This window comes from Pseudophryne corroboree, unplaced genomic scaffold (genome assembly GCF_028390025.1).
Source record: "Pseudophryne corroboree isolate aPseCor3 unplaced genomic scaffold, aPseCor3.hap2 scaffold_719, whole genome shotgun sequence".
Classification (NCBI taxonomy): domain Eukaryota; kingdom Metazoa; phylum Chordata; class Amphibia; order Anura; family Myobatrachidae; genus Pseudophryne; species Pseudophryne corroboree.
Genome location: NW_026970301.1, coordinates 83,188 through 98,076, shown reverse-complemented (window position 1 = coordinate 98,076; position 14,889 = coordinate 83,188). Strand labels below are relative to the sequence as shown.

Here is a 14,889-nt window from a genome sequence, read left to right as displayed (position 1 = left end):
CTGACTTTTACCAGAGCTGACCAGAGGAAAACACAAACACAGTCCCCCACTACCACAAAAAATGCAGGCGAGTTTCCCACATTTGGGGAAATCACAGGGGTCAGCATACCCAGAATGCAATGAATGAACCTCACCCTGGGTGAACAATCTTCATGACCATGGTGTCTCCTATGCAAAATAAGTATGATTTGGGATAGGGCTGGGAGGGCCGCTGCTCAGGCACATCTCTGTCAAGTAAAGGAGATTCAACTGAGGCAGCACAAGGGAACTCTCCTCTGGGGACAACAACTGCAGGGAGAACACATATTTTCAGATGAACATGGGAGGGCAGAAGGCTGCCTAATACTGAAGCACCACCAAACAACAAACCAAATGCAACAACTAGTGCAAGCATTCCTGGGGCAAGGCCTGCAGCAGATGGATTTGCATATGGTGATGTCATCCAAGCAGTGGGTCAAAGTTGGCTTCAACCCTCATCTGCATATGAAAAGAGAAAAGGGGCGTGCAGGGCATGGCGGCCTTTTGCGGTGCTTGGATTACCCCTAGTTCGCATTAAACACCCCCACCCACCTTTGGTGTGGGGCTCATGTTGGCCATGCCCCATCCCCTGAAGCATTCAAGCTGATTTCTTGCAGCAGCTGGGCACTGTAACAGCTCCAGAGCTGCTCTTTAAGGCAAGTAAAAGATTGTGTGGGCCCTGCAGCACTACCTGTAGTTTGCATTGTGCATTGGAAGGCACAAAGTAAGCAGACGGGAGGAGAAGTCAGGATAGTGCACAAGGGTATAGAAGGGAGGGGCTCAAGATAAAAGAAGTGGAAACAGACAGCAAACTAGGCTGGAGAAAGACCTGAGACAAAGAGATCTGAATTATACGAGAGCCGACCAGAGGAAACACAAATTATGCAGTCAAGTGTCCCACATTTGGGGAAATCGTAGGAGCAGCACACCCAGAGTGCAATGGGTGAGCCTTGCCCTGGGAGAAGCACCTTCCTGATCATAGTATCTCACCTGGCAGGTAAGTAGGAGTTGGGCTAGAGCTGGGGAGGGTCGCTGCTCGGGCACCCCCCTGTCAAGTGAAGGAGATCCACCTGAGGCAGCACAAGGGAACTCTCGAAAGAAGAACAAGGCTAGAGGAAAATCTGAGACAAAGAAATCTGAGTTTTAACAGAGCTGACCAGAGGAAAGCACAAACACAGTCCCCCACTACCACAAATAATGCAGTCGAGTTTCCCACATTTGGGTAAATCACAGGGGTCAGCATACCCAAAATGCAATGAATGAACCTCACCCTGGGAGAACAATCTTCATGACCATGGTATCTCCTATGCAAAATAAGTATGATTTGGGATAGGGCTGGGGAGGGCCGCTGCTCATGCACATCTCTGTCAAGTAAAGGAGATTCAACTGAGGCAGCACAAGGGAACTCTCATCTGGGGACAACAACTGCAGGGAGAACACATATTTTCAGATGAACATGGGAGGGCAGAAGGCTGCCTAATACTGAAGCACCCCCAAACAACAAACCAAATGCAACAACTAGTGCAAGCATTCCTGGGGGAAGTTCTGCAGAAGACGGATTTGCATACGGTGATGTCATCCAAGCAGTGGGCCAAAGTTGGCTGGAACCCTCATCTGCATATGAAAAGAGAAAAGGGGTATGCAGGGCATGGCGGCCTTTTGCGGCGCTTGGATGACCCTTAGTTCGCATTAAACACCCCCACCCTCCTTCGGTGTGGGGCTCATGTTGGCCATGCCCCATCCCCTGAAGCATTCAAGCTGATTTCTTGCAGCAGCTTGGCACTGTATCAGCTCCAGAGCTGCTCTGTAAGGCAAGTAAAAGGGTGTGGGCCCTGCAGCACTACCTGTAGTTTGCATTGTGCATTGGAAGGCACAAAGTAAGCAGACAGGAGGAGAAGTCAGGATAGTGCACAAGGGTATAAAAGCGAGTTTCCCACATTTGGGAAAATCACAGGGGTCAGCATACCCAGAATGCAATGAATGAACCTCACCCTGGGAGAACAATCTTCATGACCATGGTATCTCCTATGCAAAATAAGTATGATTTGGGATAGGGCTGGGGAGGGCCGCTGCTCAGGCACATCTCTGTCAAGTAAAGGAGATTCAACTGAGGCAGCACAAGGGAACTCTCATCTGGGGACAACAACTGCAGGGAGAACACATATTTTCAGATAAAAATCTTGGTCATGCTCTGGTTTCTCTTCAGAACGAACAAATCTTTCGCCTTTTATTAAAGATTTCCGTGGAGAGGAGCAAAACCGAGTTTTATCTCAATTTTTGCATGCCCCATCTTTTTGGGGTTTCTTTTATCGGTTAAAAGATAGAATGAGTGTGCTTTAATGTAAGCTCATTTGCATAGAAATGACAGTAAATGTTTGTTTCTTTTCAAACAGAACTTTCTTGACCATGCTACTTGCTTGAAAGATCTGGGAGCACATGGAATACAGTACAAACCATGCTTATAGCAAGGAGAAGCCAGGTGAGAAATCTGCTTACTTTCAAGTTGGGCGCTCACTTTGATCTGAATGAGGACTGCTGGCACAGCATTTAGGCGACAGGTGGAATCTTGGTCATGCTCTGGTTTCTCTTCAGAACGAACAAATCTTTCGCCTTTTATTAAAGATTTCTGTGGAGAGGAGCAAAACTGAGTTTTATCTCAATTTTTGCATGCCCCATATTATTGGGGTTTCTTTTATCAGTTTCTTGTTAGCTTTAATGTAAGTTTATTTGCATAACAATGACTATAAATGTCTGTTTCTTTTCAAGCAGAACTTTCTTGACCATTCTAATTGCTTGAAAGATCTGGGAGCACATGGAAAAGAGTACAAACCATGCTTATAGCAAGGGGAAGCCTGGTGAGAAATCTGCTTTCTTTCTTTCAAATTGGGTGCTCACTTTGCGCTGAATGAGGACTGCTGGCATGGCACTCAGGTGACAGGTGGAATCTTAGTCATACTCTGGTTTCTCTTCAAAACGAACAGATCTTTCGCCTTTTACTAAAGATTTCCGTGGAGAGGAGCAAAACTGAGTTTTATCTCAATTTTTGCATGCTCCGTCTTATTGGGGTTTCTTTTATCGGTTTAAAGATAGAACGAGTGTGCTTTAATGTAAGCTCATTTGCATAGAAATGACAGTAAATGTTTGTTTCTTTTCAAACAGAACTTTCTTGACTATACTAAATGCTTGAAAGATCTGGGAGCACATGGAAAAGAGTACAAACCATGTTTATAGCAAGGGGAAGCCTGGTGAGAAATCTGCTTTCTTTCTTTCAAATTGGGTGCTCACTTTGAGCTGAATGAGGACTGCTGGCATGGCACTCAGGCGACAGGTGGAATCTTGGTCATGTTCTGGTTTCTCTTCAGAACGAACAAATCTTTCGCCTTTTACTAAAGATTTCCGTGGAGAGGAGCAAAACTGAGTTTTATCTCAATTTTTGCATGCCCCATCTTATTGGGATTTTATTTTATCGGTTTAAAGATAGAACGAGTGTGCTTTAATGTAAGCTCATTTGCATAGAAATGACAGTAAATGTTTGTTTCTTTTCAAACAGAACTTTCTTGACCACACTAATTGCTTGAAAGATCTGGGAGCACATGGAAAAGAGTACAAACCATGTTTATAGCAAGGGGAAGCCTGGTGAGAAATCTGCTTTCTTTCTTTCAAATTGGGTGCTCACTTTGAGCTGAATGAGGATTGCTGGCATGGCACTCAGGCGACAGGTGGAATCTTGGTCATGCTCTGGTTTCTCTTCAAAACGAACAGATCTTTCGCCTTTTACTAAAGATTTCCGTGGAGAGGAGCAAAACTGAGTTTTATCTCAATTTTTGCATGCTCCGTCTTATTGGGGTTTCTTTTATCGGTTTAAAGATAGAACGAGTGTGCTTTAATGTAAGCTCATTTGCATAGAAATGACAGTAAATGTTTGTTTCTTTTCAAACAGAACTTTCTTGACTATACTAATTGCTTGAAAGATCTGGGAGCACATAGAAAAGAGTACAAACCATGTTTATAGCAAGGGGAAGCCTGGTGAGAAATCTGCTTTCTTTCATTCAAATTGGGTGCTCACTTTCAGCTGAATGAGAACTGCTGGCATGGCACTCAGGCGACAGGTGGCATCTTGGTCATGCTCTGGTTTCTCTTCAGAACTAACAAATATTTCGCCTTTTATTAAAGATTTCCGTGGAGAGGAGCAAAACTGAGTTTTATCTCAATTTTTGCATGCCCCATATTATTGGGGTTTCTTTTATCAGTTTAAAGACAGAACGAGTGTGCTTTCTTGTTAGCTTTAATGTAAGTTTATTTGCATAACAATGACAGTAAATGTTGTTTCTTTTCAAACAGAACTTTCTTGACCATGCTACTTGCTTAAAGGTCTGGGAGCACATGGAAAACAGTACAAACCATGCAGTATCACAAGAGCCTTTATTTGATCTTTCATGAAGATAGAGCAGAATTGAGGACACGTCAACAATTTCTGCCGAAGGTGGTTCATCTTTCCACATGGTGCCTTTGGCCACTGACACCTTCGTTGAGTCAAAGTCTCTGGCTGTGGTCAGAACTTTGAAAATGTATGTCACCAGAACGGTTCAGATTAGGAAAACAGAGGCTCTGTTTGTCCTGTATGCTCCCAACAGGATTTGGTGTCCTGCTTCCATGCAGACCATTATGCGCTGGATCTGTGGTAAGATTCAGCATGCTCGTTCCACGGCAGGATTGCCGTTACTGAAGTAGGTGAAGACCCATTCTACTAGAAAGGTGGGTTCATCCTTGGCAGCTGGTCGGGGAGTCTCGGCATTGCAACTTTGCCGAGCAGCTATTTAGTAAACACTTTTGCTAAGTTTTACAAGTTTGATACCTTGGCTGATGATAACCTTAAGTTGGGTCATTCGGTGCTGCAGAGTCGTACGCACTCTCCCACCCGTTCAAGAGCTTTGGTATAACCCCATGGTTCTTAATGTGACCCCAGCATCCTCTAGGTCGTATGAGAAAATAGGATTTTAATACCTACCGGTAAATCCTTTTCTCTTAGTCTGTAGAGGATGCTGGGCACCCGTCCCAGTCCATACTGTGTCTGCAGTTATTACTTGTGGTTATACACATGTTGTGTTATGGTTCTGGTCAGCTTTTTGCTGCAATTGTTCATGCCGTTGGCTTGTGTTCTGTTGAATGCCACGTTCTGCGGCATGTTTAAGGTGTGAGCTGGTAAGATGCTCACCTTAGTTTAACAATAAATCCTTTCCTCGAAATGTCCGTCTCCCTGGGCACAGTTCCTATAACTGGAGTCTGGAGGAGGGGCATAGAGGGAGGAGCCAGTTCACACCCTTTGAAAGTCTTAAAGTGCCCATGTCTCTTGCGGATCCCGTCTATACCCCATGGTTCTTAATGTGACCCCAGCATCCTCTACGGACTAAGAGAAAATAATGCCCTTGCGCACTATCCTGACTTCTCCTCCCGTCTGCTTACTTTGTGCCTTCCAACGCACAATGCGAACTACAGGTGGTGCTGCAGGGCCCACACCCTTTTACTTGCCTTACAGAACAGCTCTGGAGCTGTTACAGTGCCCAGCTGCTGCAAGAAATCAGCTTGAATGCTTCAGGGGATGGGGCATGGCCAACATGAGCCCCACACCAAAGGAGGGTGGGGGTGTTTAATGTGAACTAGGGGTCATCCAAGCACTGCAAAAGGCCGCCATGCCCTGCATGCCCCTTTTCTCTTTTCATATGCAGATGAGGGTTCCAGTCAACTTTGGCCCACTGCTTGGATAACATCACCGTATGCAAATCCGTCTGCTGCAGACCTTCCCCCAGGAATGCTTGTACTAGTTGTTGCATATGGTGCTTCAGTATTAGGCAGCCTTCCGCCCTCCCATGTTCATCTGAAAAGATGTGGTCTCCCTGCAGTTGTTGTCCCCAGACGAGAGTTCCCTTGTGCTTCCTCAGTTGAATCTCCTTAACTTGACGGGGGAGGTGCTGCCCGAGCAGCCCTCCCCAGCCCTATCCCAACTCATATTTATTTTGCATATGAGATCTCTTGATCATGAAGATTGTTCTCACAGGGTGAGGTTCATCCATTATATTTTAAAATAGGAAGGTACGAATTACATATTTGAATTGCATCTATGTGCTGGATTCAAATGTCCCCCCCCCTTCCTTTCTCAATTGTGCCCGTCAGCAGCTATTCTAAGGTTGCTGCCAATGGGTGTGACACATTAATTTTAGTGGAGGAAAGTGCAGTGCACCAAAACATAAGCTGACACAATCATGGAGAATGCGCCAGCATATATGCTCTTCTATCTATATTTTGCAAACCTGCTCTTGTCCCCTCCAGCTGCTCTATGTAGATTTAACGTCTGGCAAGGTGCATAACCCACTGACAAGCAGGAACACTCCTGCATGAGTTTTCTCTCTCACTAGCTGGATGATACACAATCATTTGCATGCGCTCCACTTCCGACACACCACCCACCCAACCACCCAGTCACCAGAGCCACCCACAAGCCAACTGGCTCCGTGATTTAATTTGCACAGTGTAGTCATCCAGGCAGCATGTCCTTCTCAATGGAAGGATCTCTGGTTCCATGGAATCTTCCGCATTGGAATGCTGCGGAACAAAAAGGATTTAAATATTCAGCTTGCTAGCATTCAATGTACCTGCGGCTTGGCTCTAGCACATGGGTCTTCATCCTGTGGCCCTCCAGCTGCTGTGAAACTACACATCCCAGCATGCCCTGCCACAGTTTTGCTATTAAGGTATGCTAAAACTGAGGCAGGGCATGCTGGGATGTGTAGTTCCACAGCAGCTGGAGGGTCGCAGGTTGAAGACCCATGTTTTAGCATGCCTGTTCTATGATGCATGTTCCATGATGTCACAATCAGCTTGGAATGGGGTGTCTAGCAGGCATTTGCTGACAGCCACTTGAGGGAGACACACATCAGGAGATGCAGCATATCGGAGGTCTTCGATGCCTTTCCAGCAAATGCACACCACCTGCTGCTGGTCTGGACACAAAACAATGCCCACAATCGAAGTCCCAAAATGCCCAACTACAGGATTCATGTAAGTAGTGAATTTAGGAATGAATTTAGAAGTAGGAAATTAAGTTAGTTCACAAGTACATTCAAATTCAGATCTAAAGACTAAACACAAAACACAAAATAAGACTCCACAGAGCAATTATCAGGTGTCTTTATTAATTGTTGCATTTAAAAAATCAAGCAATTAGGGAGCACAATGTTGCGACAATGTAACCCTATTTGCAAAATAGTACTAAATAAGTTTGTCGATGTAAGACATTTGCAAAGGCGCAAACAAAACACGCTGGAAAATGCAACTGAATCTGTTTTTGGAGGTTAGAAAAGATGCAGGATCAAGTAGCTCCATGGGTAGGGTGTTTGATTAGAATTCAACAGGTTATAGGTTTGAATCCTGGGTATGATAGTTTGAGGTGTTATTTAATAAAGCATGTTTATATATTAGTCACACATGGCTTACTTGTACAAATGGCATGTCACCAGTTAGTGCTGACTGCTGATATGCCATTTGCACTAAAACAAATTAAAATGGTAAAAGTTATTGTACTTTAAGTAAAAATAAAAGCTAAAATATCAATCCCAGTTTTGGATTACTTTAATGAACAAAAAAAAAATGCATATAGCAAAGGATAGTTTCAATCTGCCTACCTCTGGGTTATGGACCCAGCATGCTTCCATTACAGTACTCTGCTGCACATGTAAGTGCAAGAGATCCTGAAGCACTCACTCATCATGGGAAAGTACCAATGTGTTTCTTCATTGGTTGATGGAAGAAACATCTTACAAAAACTCTCCACATTATTGACTTTTTAAAATGTTTCTAGGAATCGTTCTAGATGAATGCTTATTAGCCTTTGTCAGTATGGACTTTTACAAAGTGTTGCTGTGGCGCAATCAGTTACTGTGTAAGGCTATTAACCAAAAGGTTGGTGGTTCAATCCCACCCAGGGACGTAATTGACCTTGTTATCAGATTTTGGTGATCTTTATGTAGACAAGTGAAAATTTCAAACCCCCTCTTATGGTGTAGGGTACCTGGCCTTCTCTGATGTAATCAGAGTTAGATTTGATTCAGTGATTTTATAAAAACAGCTAGGAAGCACAATTTAGCAGTGGGTTGCAGAGAAAAAGAAATATGCTGGCAAAAAAATCCAATTGAGTGATTAAACAGCTTTTCATTTTCTGGCTTTATTTTTATGCTAACAAATTTGTTCTCTGAAAAGTGTCCACAAAGCCAAGTTTCTGATTAACACATTTGTAGGGATGGTTTTTAACCTATTACTAAATTAAACTTGCTTCATTGGAAAGGCAGCAAGATGCATCCTCATTTCAATATCTACTGAAATAATACAGGTTGACACCAGGAAACATTAACGCCACTGCATCCTTTGTGCTTTCTCATGTGGAAGTCTGTTTAATGTGAAAACAAGGTGATATCTAATTAGCACACAGGTAAGGAATTAAGAAAATCTTTATTTAAGGGTGAAGATGTTTCTCACAAAATCGTTGCCCCAATGCATCATTGAAATTCAAGCTGGAAAGATGATTTTAATATATCACTTGTACATTTTGTATTGCTCTTCTGGTGACAATGTAGTTTGTTTTTGTCAATTACCATTTTAATAATCGGGTAAAGAAAATTAAGTGGATTTTTGAAAGAAAACAATACTGTCAATATACTATTAAAACAAATGAAAATGGTAAAAGTTATTGTACTTTAAGTAAAAATAAAAGAGCAAAAATATCAATCCCAGTTTTGGATTACTTTAATTAACAAAAAAAAAACGCATATAGCAGAGGATAGTTTCAATCTGCCTACCTCTGGGCTATGGACCCAGCATGCTTCCATTACAGTACTCTGCTGCACATGTAATTGCAAGAGATCCTGAAGCACTCACTCATCATGGGAAAGTACCAATGTGTTTCTTCATTGGTTGATGGAAGAAACATCTTACAAAAACTCTCCAGATTATTGACTATTTAAAGTTTTTCTAGGAAACGTTCTAGATGAATGCTTATTAGCCTTTGTCAGTATGTACTTTTGCAAAGTGTCGCTGTGGCGCAATCAGTTAGTGTGTACAGCTATTAACCAAAAGGTTGGTGGTTCAATCCCACCCAGGGATGTAATTGACCTTGTTATCAGATTTTGGTGATCTTTAAGTAGACAAGTCAAAATTTCAAAAACCCCTGTTATGGTGTAGGGTACCTGGCCTTCTCTGATGTAATCAGAGTTAGATTTGATTCAGTGATTTTATAAAAACAGCTAGGAAGCACAATTTAGCAGTGGTTTGCAGAGAAAAAGAAATATGCTGGCAAAAAAATCAAATTGAGTGATTAAACAGCTCTTCATTTTCTGGCTTTATTTTTATGCTAACAAATTTGTTCTCTGAAAAGTGTCCACAAAGCCAAGTATCTGATTAACATCTTTGTAGGGATGGTTTTTCACCTATTACTAAATTAAACTTGCTTCATTGGAAAGGCAGCAAGATGCATCCTCATTTCAATATCTACTGAAATAATACAGGTTGACACCAGGAAACATTAACGCCACTGCATCCTTGCTGCTTTCTCATGTGGAAGTCTGTTTAATGTGAAAACAAGGTGATATCTAATTAGCACACAGGTAAGGAATTAAGAAAATCTTTATTTAAGGGTGAAGATGTTTCTCACAAAATCGTTGCCCCAATGCATCATTGAAATTCAAGCTGGAAAGATGATTTTAATATATCACTTGTACATTTTGTATTGCTCTTCTGGTGACAATGTAGTTTGTTTTTGTCAATTACCATTTTAATAATAGGGTAAAGAAAATTAAGTGGATTTTTGAAAGAAAACAATACTGTCAATATACTATTAAAACAAATTAAAATGGTAAAAGTTATTGTACTTTAAGTAAAAATAAAAGAGCAAAAATATCAATCCCAGTTTTGGATTACTTTAATTAACAAAAAAAAAAATGCATATAGCAGAGGATAGTTTCAATCTGCCTACCTCTGGGTTAAGGGGCCCAGCATGCTTCCATTGCAGTACTCTGCTGCACATGTAAGTGCAAGAGATCCTGAAGCACTCACTCATCATGGGAAAGTACCAATGCGTTTCTTCATTGGTTGATGGAAGAAACATTTTACAAAAACTCTCCAGATTATTGACTTTTTAAAGTTTTCTAGGAAACGTTCTAGATGAATGCTTATTAACCTTTGTCAGTATGTACTTTTGCAAAGTGTCTCGGTGGTGCAATCGGTTAGTGTGTTTGGTTATTAACCAAAGGGTTGGTGGTTCAATCCCACCCAGGGATGTTATTGACCTTGTCATCAGATTTTGGTGATCTTTAAGTAGACAAGTCAAAATTTCAAACCCCCTCTTATGGTGTAGGGTACCTGGCCTTCTCTGATGTAATCAGAGTTAGATTTGATTAAGTGATTTTATAAAAGAACAGCTAGGAAGCACAACTTAGCAGTGGGTTGCAGAGAAAAAGAAATACGCTTGCAGAAAAATCCAATTGAGTGATTAAACAGCTCTTCATTTTCTGGCTTTATTTTTATGCTAACTAATTTGTTCTCTGAAAAGTGTCCACAAAGCCAAGTATCTGATTAACACCTTTGTAGGGATGGTTTTTCACCTATTACTAAATTAAACTTGCTTCATTGGAAAGGCAGCAAGTGATGTCATCCAAGCAGTGGGTCAAAGTTTGCTTCAACCCTCGTCTGCTTATGAAAAGAGAAAAGGGATATGCAGGGCATGGCGGCCTTTTGCGACGCTTGGATGACCCCTAGTTCGCATTAAACACCCCCACCCTCCTTCGGTGTGGGGCTCATGTTGGCCATGCCCCAGCCCCTGAAGCATTCAAGCTGATTTCTTGCAGCAGCTGGGTACTGTAACAGCTCCAGAGCTGCTCTGTAAGGCAAGTAAAAGGGTGTGGGCCCTGCAGCACTACCTGTAGTTTGCATTGTGCATTGGAAGGCACAAAGTAAGCAGACGGGAGGAGAAGTCAGGATAGTGCACAAGGTTATAGAAGGGAGGGGCTCAAGAAAAGAGAAGTGGAAACAGACAGCATACTAGGCTGGAGAGAGACCTGAGACAAAGAGATCTGAATTATACGAGAGCCGTCCAGGGGAAACACAAATTATGCAGTCAAGTTTCCCACATTTGGGGAAATCGCAAGGGGCAGCACACCCAGAGTGCAATGGGTGAGCCTTGCCCTGGGAGAAGCACCTTCATGATCATAGTATCTCACCTGGCAGGTTAGTAGGAGTTGGGCTAGAGCTGGGGAGGGTCGCTGCTCGGGCACTACCTTTCAAGTGAAGGAGATCCAACTGAGGCAGCACAAGGGAACTCTCAAAAGAAGAACAAGGCTAGAGGAAGATCTGAGACAAAGAAATCTGACTTTACCAGAGCTGACCAGAGGAAAGCACAAACACAGTCCACCACTACCACAAATAATGCAGTCGAGTTTCCCACATTTGGGGAAATCACAGGGGTCAGCATACACAGAATGCAATGAATGAACCTCACCCTGGGAAAACAATCTTCATGACAATAGTATCTCCTATGCAAAATAAGTATGATTTGGGATAGGGCTGGGGAGGGCCTCTGCTCAGGCACATCTCTGTCAAGTAAAGGAGATTCAACTGAGGCAGCACAAGGGAACTCTCATCTGGGGACAACAACTGCAGGGAGAACACATATTTTCAGATGAACATGGGGTGGCAGAAGGCTGCCTAATACTGAAGCACCCCCAAACAACAAACCAAATGCAACAACTAGTGCAAGCATTCCTGGGGGATGGCCTGCAGCAGATGGATTTGAATATGGTGATGTCATCCAAGCAGTGGGTCAAAGTTGGCTTCAACCCTTGTCTGCATATGAAAAGAGAAAAGGAGCGTGCAGGGCATGGAGGCCTTTTGTGGTGCTTGGATGACCCCTAGTTCGCATTAAGCACCCCCACCCTCCTTCGGTGTGGGGCTCATGTTGGCCATTCCCCAGCCCCTGAAGCATTCAAGCTGATTTCTTGCAGCAGCTGGGCACTGTAACAGCTCCAGAGCTGCTCTGTAAAGCAAGTAAAAGGGTGTGGGCCCTGCAGCACTACCCGTAGTTTGCATTGTGCATTGGGAGGCACAAAGTAAGCAGACGGGAGGAGAAGTCAGGATAGTGCACAAGGGTATAGAAGGGAGGGGCTCAAGAAAAAAGAAGTGGAACCAGACAGCAAACTAGGCTGGAGAGAGACCTGAGACAAAGAGATCTGAATTACATGAGAGCCGACCAGGGAAAACTCAAATTATGCAGTCAAGTTTCCCACATTTGGGGAAATCGCAGGGGCAGCACACCCAGAGTGCAATGGGTGAGCCTTGCCCTGGGAGAAGCAACTTCATGATCATAGTATCTCACCTGGCAGGTAAGTAGGAGTTGGGCTAGAGCTGGGGAGGGTCGCTGCTCGGGCACCCCCCTGTCAAGTGAAGGAGATCCAACTGAGGCAGCACAAGGGAACTCTCGAAAGAAGAACAAGGCTAGAGGAAGATCTGAGACAAAGAAATCTGAATTTTACCAGAGCTGACCAGAGGAAAGCACAAATACAGTCCCCCACTACCACAAATAATGCAGTCGAGTTTCCCACATTTGGGGAAATCACAGGGGTCAGCATACCCAGAATGCAATGAATGAACCTCACCCTGGGAAAACAATCTTCATGACAATAGTATCTCCTATGCAAAATAAGTATGATTTGGGATAGGGCTGGGGAGGGCCGCTGCTCAGGCACATCTCTGTCAAGTAAAGGAGATTCAACTGAGGCAGCACAAGGGAACTCTCATCTGGGGACAACAACTGCAGGGAGAACACATATTTTCAGATGAACATGGGGTGGCAGAAGGCTGCCTAATACTGAAGCACCCCCAAACAACAAACCAAATGCAACAACTAGTGCAAGCATTCCTGGGGGATGGCCTGCAGCAGATGGATTTGAATATGGTGATGTCATCCAAGCAGTGGGTCAAAGTTGGCTTCAACCCTTGTCTGCATATGAAAAGAGAAAAGGAGCGTGCAGGGCATGGAGGCCTTTTGTGGTGCTTGGATGACCCCTAGTTCGCATTAAGCACCCCCACCCTCCTTCGGTGTGGGGCTCATGTTGGCCATTCCCCAGCCCCTGAAGCATTCAAGCTGATTTCTTGCAGCAGCTGGGCACTGTAACAGCTCCAGAGCTGCTCTGTAAAGCAAGTAAAAGGGTGTGGGCCCTGCAGCACTACCCGTAGTTTGCATTGTGCATTGGGAGGCACAAAGTAAGCAGACGGGAGGAGAAGTCAGGATAGTGCACAAGGGTATAGAAGGGAGGGGCTCAAGAAAAAAGAAGTGGAACCAGACAGCAAACTAGGCTGGAGAGAGACCTGAGACAAAGAGATCTGAATTACATGAGAGCCGACCAGGGAAAACTCAAATTATGCAGTCAAGTTTCCCACATTTGGGGAAATCGCAGGGGCAGCACACCCAGAGTGCAATGGGTGAGCCTTGCCCTGGGAGAAGCAACTTCATGATCATAGTATCTCACCTGGCAGGTAAGTAGGAGTTGGGCTAGAGCTGGGGAGGGTCGCTGCTCGGGCACCCCCCTGTCAAGTGAAGGAGATCCAACTGAGGCAGCACAAGGGAACTCTCGAAAGAAGAACAAGGCTAGAGGAAGATCTGAGACAAAGAAATCTGAATTTTACCAGAGCTGACCAGAGGAAAGCACAAATACAGTCCCCCACTACCACAAATAATGCAGTCGAGTTTCCCACATTTGGGGAAATCACAGGGGTCAGCATACCCAGAATGCAATGAATGAACCTAACCCTGGGAGAACAATCTTCATGACCATGGTATCTCCTATGCAAAATAAGTATGATTTGGGATAGGGCTGGGGAGGGCCGTTGCTCAGGCACATCTCTGTCAAGTAAGTTGCATTTGATTTGTTGTTTGGGGGTGCTTCAGTATTAGGCAGCCTTCTGCCCTACCATGTTCATCTGAAAATATGTGTTCTCCCTGCAGTTGTTGTCCCCAGATGAGAGTTCCCTTGTGCTGCCTCAGTTGAATCTCCTTTTGGAGAAGACCTCAATAAGATTGTAGCTGATCTGGCTACTGCTAAAACAGCTTGCCTACCTAGTATGACTCCTACCACGCAGAAGGCTAAAAGTACTTTTCTTGGCCCTTTCATCCTCCAGGTAAAGCGTACCCAAGGTCAGGCATACCCAAAGCAAGCTCATGTTTCCAGACCTGCCAAGCCCAGACTGAAGCAATCCTGGGCTGCCCATCAGCCTGCTTCCAAAACGGACAAGCCTGCCGCATGACGGTGCAGGCCTCCCTCTGGGGGATCCCAGGGTGGGGGGCCCGACTTCTAGGTTTGGCAAAGAAAGGTATAATTCTAAGCTAGAGAATTCTGTTTGGAGCTCACCTTGTACTTTGTGAAGAAATAATCAGCATTGTGGCTGAGCAGATACATGTAGTGTGTGGCTGCAAACTGCATGGATCTGCTGCGTTGTAATGCTGATTCTTTTTTTTTGCAAAGTACCAATAGCTTCATATAATGTTCACAATTTTTATGCAGGATCAAATAGCTCAATAGGTAGGGTGTTTGATTAGAATTCAACAGGTTATAGGTTTGAATCCTGGGTATGGTAGTTTGAGATGTGTTATTTAATAAAGTATGTTGTTCTGACTGCCGGCATCCTATCACCTGGGATATCATACTAAATAAATGGAGTTGATCAAATTTTTTTTTTTTTTTTTAACTAGGGACAATTTCCAGATACTTCCCTTTATAACTGAGATTGCCCCCTGGAACTTCACATCAGTTGACAACTATGCATGAGTGGGCA

The 14,889-nt window shown here is 43.9% G+C and overlaps 15 non-coding genes and 1 pseudogene across 15 annotated transcripts; 6 read left to right on the top strand and 10 right to left on the bottom strand.

Annotated features, from left to right (window-relative positions):
- Positions 1–21: 21 nt before the first annotated feature.
- On the bottom strand, positions 22–185 carry LOC135039866 (U1 spliceosomal RNA). Its single transcript, XR_010233840.1, has one exon. It is a non-coding gene; the product is annotated as a U1 spliceosomal RNA (small nuclear RNA).
- A 675-nt stretch (positions 186–860) lies between these two features.
- LOC135039898 (U1 spliceosomal RNA) lies at positions 861–1,023 on the bottom strand. Its single transcript, XR_010233872.1, has one exon. It is a non-coding gene; the product is annotated as a U1 spliceosomal RNA (small nuclear RNA).
- A 152-nt stretch (positions 1,024–1,175) lies between these two features.
- LOC135039979 (U1 spliceosomal RNA) lies at positions 1,176–1,339 on the bottom strand. The gene has a single exon (XR_010233945.1). It is a non-coding gene; the product is annotated as a U1 spliceosomal RNA (small nuclear RNA).
- A 593-nt stretch (positions 1,340–1,932) lies between these two features.
- Positions 1,933–2,060, bottom strand: LOC135039935 (U1 spliceosomal RNA; annotated as a pseudogene).
- A 144-nt stretch (positions 2,061–2,204) lies between these two features.
- Positions 2,205–2,320, top strand: LOC135039947 (U5 spliceosomal RNA). The gene has a single exon (XR_010233914.1). It is a non-coding gene; the product is annotated as a U5 spliceosomal RNA (small nuclear RNA).
- Positions 2,321–2,590: 270 nt separating this feature from the next.
- Positions 2,591–2,706, top strand: LOC135039955 (U5 spliceosomal RNA). The gene has a single exon (XR_010233921.1). It is a non-coding gene; the product is annotated as a U5 spliceosomal RNA (small nuclear RNA).
- Positions 2,707–2,970: 264 nt separating this feature from the next.
- Positions 2,971–3,086, top strand: LOC135039940 (U5 spliceosomal RNA). The gene has a single exon (XR_010233907.1). It is a non-coding gene; the product is annotated as a U5 spliceosomal RNA (small nuclear RNA).
- A 274-nt stretch (positions 3,087–3,360) lies between these two features.
- On the top strand, positions 3,361–3,476 carry LOC135039942 (U5 spliceosomal RNA). Its single transcript, XR_010233909.1, has one exon. It is a non-coding gene; the product is annotated as a U5 spliceosomal RNA (small nuclear RNA).
- A 275-nt stretch (positions 3,477–3,751) lies between these two features.
- Positions 3,752–3,867, top strand: LOC135039950 (U5 spliceosomal RNA). The gene has a single exon (XR_010233916.1). It is a non-coding gene; the product is annotated as a U5 spliceosomal RNA (small nuclear RNA).
- A 274-nt stretch (positions 3,868–4,141) lies between these two features.
- Positions 4,142–4,257, top strand: LOC135039958 (U5 spliceosomal RNA). The gene has a single exon (XR_010233924.1). It is a non-coding gene; the product is annotated as a U5 spliceosomal RNA (small nuclear RNA).
- Positions 4,258–11,133: 6,876 nt separating this feature from the next.
- On the bottom strand, positions 11,134–11,297 carry LOC135039879 (U1 spliceosomal RNA). The gene has a single exon (XR_010233853.1). It is a non-coding gene; the product is annotated as a U1 spliceosomal RNA (small nuclear RNA).
- A 150-nt stretch (positions 11,298–11,447) lies between these two features.
- On the bottom strand, positions 11,448–11,611 carry LOC135039993 (U1 spliceosomal RNA). Its single transcript, XR_010233959.1, has one exon. It is a non-coding gene; the product is annotated as a U1 spliceosomal RNA (small nuclear RNA).
- Positions 11,612–12,285: 674 nt separating this feature from the next.
- LOC135039909 (U1 spliceosomal RNA) lies at positions 12,286–12,448 on the bottom strand. Its single transcript, XR_010233881.1, has one exon. It is a non-coding gene; the product is annotated as a U1 spliceosomal RNA (small nuclear RNA).
- A 152-nt stretch (positions 12,449–12,600) lies between these two features.
- LOC135039970 (U1 spliceosomal RNA) lies at positions 12,601–12,764 on the bottom strand. The gene has a single exon (XR_010233936.1). It is a non-coding gene; the product is annotated as a U1 spliceosomal RNA (small nuclear RNA).
- A 674-nt stretch (positions 12,765–13,438) lies between these two features.
- Positions 13,439–13,601, bottom strand: LOC135039908 (U1 spliceosomal RNA). Its single transcript, XR_010233880.1, has one exon. It is a non-coding gene; the product is annotated as a U1 spliceosomal RNA (small nuclear RNA).
- A 152-nt stretch (positions 13,602–13,753) lies between these two features.
- On the bottom strand, positions 13,754–13,917 carry LOC135039892 (U1 spliceosomal RNA). Its single transcript, XR_010233866.1, has one exon. It is a non-coding gene; the product is annotated as a U1 spliceosomal RNA (small nuclear RNA).
- Between the last annotated feature and the right edge of the window lie 972 nt (positions 13,918–14,889).